At 45.7% G+C, this 4,925-nt stretch overlaps 1 pseudogene; it reads right to left on the reverse strand.

Moving 5' to 3' along the window:
* Positions 1-3,070: 3,070 nt before the first annotated feature.
* LOC150000934 (serine/threonine-protein kinase MARK2 pseudogene) lies at positions 3,071-4,214 on the reverse strand (annotated as a pseudogene).
* Positions 4,215-4,925: the final 711 nt, after the last annotated feature.

The following is a 4,925-nucleotide window of genomic DNA, read 5'->3' on the forward strand; positions in this document are numbered from 1 at the left end:
GTTTGGGGAGGGAATGCTTGTTTTCTTAGGAATCACTGATATAAATAGTATGTTTATAGAAATGTCTCAGTTGACCTATTTGGACAAGAGATTTGCACAAATGAGCTCTGTGAAAAGCGAAACCGTGGACTGTTCTATAAATTTGTTATTAGTGGAAAAGCTTTCCTTTAAGATCAAACCACAGAGGGCTAACATGAGAAGTTATTTAAGTCATATATTTACTGTCACTGACTACCAAGAATATGAATTCACATGATCATTGTTTAAATATTTACAGTTAGGTAGATTGTAAAATGGCTGCAAATTCCTCCCATCCCAGAATGCACTCCCTTTGGCACATGACTTTGCTCATCCTTCCATCAAGAGTTGGAGTCTTTCTCTGTAGGGAACCGCTCCTTGTGGTTTAGGGAATTGTAGCCCTGGCCTGAGCCTGACTTGCCGGGTCCCCCCCCACCCCCTGGCTGTGCTTGTCTTTAAGTCTCAACATAGGGCTGCGCAGGAGACATAACCGAAAGCCACTCAGAGGGTTTCCGTGGGAATTGGATTTAAAGAATGCTTATTATGCTTTAGAACTTGCTCTGCTTTTCTTATCTCTTAATGTAATATAAACAGTCTCTAGCAAGGAATGTATGAAACCTTGCACCTAATGCCAGATGTTTGATAGACCCTGACACAGACTGGTCACTGTGCCCTCTGTACTGGTACGTGTAATCTGTTACTGTCAACTGTAATCCAAACGCCTAAAAGCTCTTGATGAGCCTGCTGCTGTGGCTTAGTGGATTGAGCGTTGGCCTGCGAACCAAGTGTCGCTGGTTCGATTCCCAGTCAGGGCACATAACTAGGTTGCACGTTAGTTCCCCAGTTGGGGGCACGAGTGAGAGGCAGCCACACAGTGATGTTTCTCTTCCTCTCTTTCTCCTTTCCCCTCTCTAAAAAAATAAACAAACAAATAAATAAATTATTTAAAAAAAATAAAGCTGTTGATGATTTATGAATCTTGACTTTGTATCTCCCATGTGTATCCTCCTCAATAAAAGGCATGAGGGATGAAGGTCTGGTTGCTGTTCTCTCATAGAGAGAGCAGCCACCTTCCTTCCCCCAGACATAATATAGTGTCCTGGATAGATTTGTTCCGCCATGGTCATGAAACCTCTGCTGGACAGAGCAGTTCCCAATCAAGCCTAGGGTGTGTGCGGCACCTCTGCCTCATTTCTCCACCTCTTGAATCCGGACTTGGCCATATGACCCGCTTTGGTCAAAGGAACATTATGAAATGTGATGCAAGCAGAGGTTTGAAAACCACATTGGGCTTGTCCTCGTTTGCTGCTAGGACCCCTTGCGCCACCACATGGGGAAGCCCAGATCAGCCTCCTAGAAGGTGAGAAAACAGGGAGGCCCCTACAGCAACTGTTCTGCCGACCACCAGGCATGTGAGCGAAGCCGCCCTATCTCAGTCCATTTGGGATTGGATCCCTGCCCCTACACATGCGTAGACTTGCCCATTATCAACATACCCCACCAGAGTGGCGAATTTGTTCTAATAGATGAACCCACATTGACACATCACCCATGGACCATAGTTTACATAAGGGTTCACTCTTGGTGTTGTATGTTCTGTGGGTCTGGACAAATGTGTAATGACATGTATCCACCATTATAGTGTCACACAGAGTACTTCCACTGCCTTAAAAATCTGGCAGCCCTTTAAAGCATAAGCTCTTTGGTTATTGTAGAGGCAGAGCTGTTGAGGGCCATGGAGGTGCTGGGTATGCATTTAAATGTACCCCGTTGAGAGGCCACTGTGGGAGTTTGCAAACCTCCACCTTCCACTGCGGGAAGCCTTCTTGGCCCTGGAGTGCTCTGCATACACAGTAGCAACGTTTCCAGCTGTTGGTGTGGGGCACTCTGCCCAGTGTTCGTGTTGTTTGGTTGGCCTTTCTGGAGCTTGTGACCTTCATACTCCATGTAAGGTGTGGTGTGTGGCTTGGCCTCCCCAGGTGTGAACATCTCCATTTGGTCTTTGCTCTCAGGTGCATTCAGGTTCCTTCTGAGAAACCTGAAACAAAGACATCTCCATTATGGATTGGAAGGAGAACTTGCTGAAGAAGCCCCCAGTGGCCCAGTGCTGGTCATGGCTGTCACCAGAGGGAGAGGCTGAGGTCACACTGGGGTAAAAATCTGGCACACCTGTGGGAGCTTCCCAGTGTGTATGGGACTTTTTGTGGATATACTCTGGGGGAGAATGGTTCCATCTCAGTCCCCAGCACTGCTGCTGATGCTGCGGATGGAGGAGGAGCCCACGGAGACACCCTGGGGACCTGGGCTGGACTGTAGCGCCTTATAGTTAAAACCTCCATGGGATGCAGCCCAGAAGCCTGGCTGTACCCAGGCCATTTTAGATTCCTGGTGCTTGTGGGGAAGAGCCAGGGAGGTTGGAGCAGAAGCAGAAGCCCTCGAGGCTGTTGACTCTGTCATGGAGGCCTAGCCAAGGTTGGCTGTCTCCCAAAGTGGGAATTCCTGCCTTCCTGCTCTGATTTCTGCTGGTGACGAGCTTGCAGAGGGGCCAGGGAAGGTCCTCTTCTCTAGGCAGGATAGGGGGTCTTGTGGGTACACTGGCTCTGTTGATGGACTTTTGTCCTATCTCCTGACCCTCCTCAGGATCTGCCTTGCTCCTCTGAGGATTGTTAGAGTAGCAGTTGTTTATGGACTGAATTATGTTCCTCCCCTCTTCCCCCAAATTCATTTGTTGAAGCCCTAACCCCCAAGGGGACTGTATTTGGAGATAAGGCCTTTAATGAGATGATAAAGTTCAAATGAGGTCATAAGGACCCTAATTTAATAGGACTGGTGTTCTTATAAAAGAAAGAGACATTAGGGAGGCAGGGGCACAGGGAAAAGTATGTGAGGACACAGCAGAAAGGCGTTGTTTGCAAGCCAGGAAGAGAGACCTTATAGAAAGCAGCCCTGACAGCACCTTGCTCTTTAACTTCCAGCCTCTAGAACTGTGAGAAAATAAATTTCTGTTTAAGCTACCCAGTCTGTGGTATGTTGTTACAGTATCCCAAGCAAACTACAATAATACAGCAGTTAAAGGTGGGAATGACAGGCTTGCTGAAACTTCAGGTGTGGGGTTGGCAGAGACCCTATGCTGTGCCTGTGATGTGGGAGGGAGCGCTGCTGTGGGTCAGAGCTTCTGAAAGCTGGGGCTTCAGGGTGAGGGGGTACACCTGCAGCTTGGACCTCTAGTAGCCCAGGAAGGAGCATATAGGTGATCATCACCTTATTGTACCTCTGGCTTATCAGCGAGTCTCAAATCTCTCCCTGTGTATAACCCGTGGATGCACCGACTCAGTCTGGGGTCCTTGTAGTCAGAGAGTGGCTCTACATAAGGCCTCAGTTTCCCGTATCCGTGACCCACATTCATCCATGGATCCTTCATGATTTGCTCTAAAGTGCTTCACTTGCTGGGATTGAGAATGGGAAATGTCTTGAGCAGGTTTTCATATTCCATGCACAAATTTAAAGGAATACAGTTATCCTGTACTCTCTTCCACAGCCACTTCAAGTTCTATCCATCAAAGGCAGGGCTCCACTGACCGCTACACAAAGAATGACTCCTAGGCTCCATATAGGCACTTTGGGCCCATCGTACTTATAGCCCTGGGTGAGTTCTGGGGCAGCTATATGGGGGGCTGCCCCAGAGGGTACCCAGTTTATTGCCAGAGGTAAACTTGTTGCTGAAGCCTAAGTCTGCAACATTGGTGTTCTTGTCAGCATCAAAGAGTTGGTTTTCTGTCTTCAAGTCTCTATGGACGATAAACTTCTGGTGTCATTACTGTATAGCAGACACCATCTGGCCGAATGTGACTTAGATCTCTTTTTCTTGCATACTGCCACGAGTCACTGCTCTTCATAACAGAGTATTGTCCTTAGTCTCCATCACTTCAGATACTGTAATCTCATTGTGTTGGGATGATGTAAGGCCTCCATATTTTTTACTTTGCGGGATGGTCTGTAGAGACGGGAGGAATTCTGTTGAGTCACATCAGTGATGTTCACAGCCACCGCTTCCCAGCCAGGATGTGTCAGGCCAGCTTCCCCATGGCAAAGGTACCCTTGCTGATGGTCTCGAGGAGACAGCTGATGCCAACATGGGAGATGGTGGAGAGGCCCTGTCGCATGTTGGAGTAATAGCTGGGCTCGAGGGCAAGGTATCCTAAGGTCACTTAAACCCAGGAGAACCTGGCCAGAAGCGTGGTCCAGGCCGCCTTCACAGAACACTTCCAGACACCACTTGATGAACTGATCTTTAGAAAAGAATCAAAACATAATGGCAGACTAAATTACTATGAAATAAAAATAGAAAGTGAAAAAAAGAATAAAACAAAAAATGAGAAAGAGGAAGTATAAAGAAAACAAAAAATAAAGAGAAAAATATGAAAAAAAATTAAAAAATTAAGGAAAAATGAGAAAAAAAAGACTAAAGAAGAAATTAGTAATAAATGGAACAGACAGAAAACCCACAATGCCGAGGAGAAAACAAGCTAACTTTGGTCAAATGTCCCTCAGGTCACTGAAAACCTAGGCCTTACTAGGGACTTATATTGACGCTTGGAATTCCATAATCATGGCTTCTTAGGATGTCATAGGAGGAAAGGGACCAATTATGACTGGTGATAATCCATCATGGTTTCCTCATTTTTTTTTGTCATCTAAAGAACCCTTTAGTATTTTTTTTTAAACTGTGAATTCTAAACAGCCTTTTGTTTATGGAGATTATAGCCATCAATGTTTCTTAGAAAATAAAATCTGTATGATGCTTCAGTGCCTTTTTCATTTCTAGATTTTGGCTCAGTGTATTTTTAAATGTCCAAATAGGTGGAAAATTTTAATTTATGTATGAACTTTTTCTTCATTTTATTTAT

This window comes from Furipterus horrens, unplaced genomic scaffold (assembly GCF_987537825.1).
Source record: "Furipterus horrens unplaced genomic scaffold, mFurHor1.1.pri manual_scaffold_10, whole genome shotgun sequence".
Classification (NCBI taxonomy): domain Eukaryota; kingdom Metazoa; phylum Chordata; class Mammalia; order Chiroptera; family Furipteridae; genus Furipterus; species Furipterus horrens.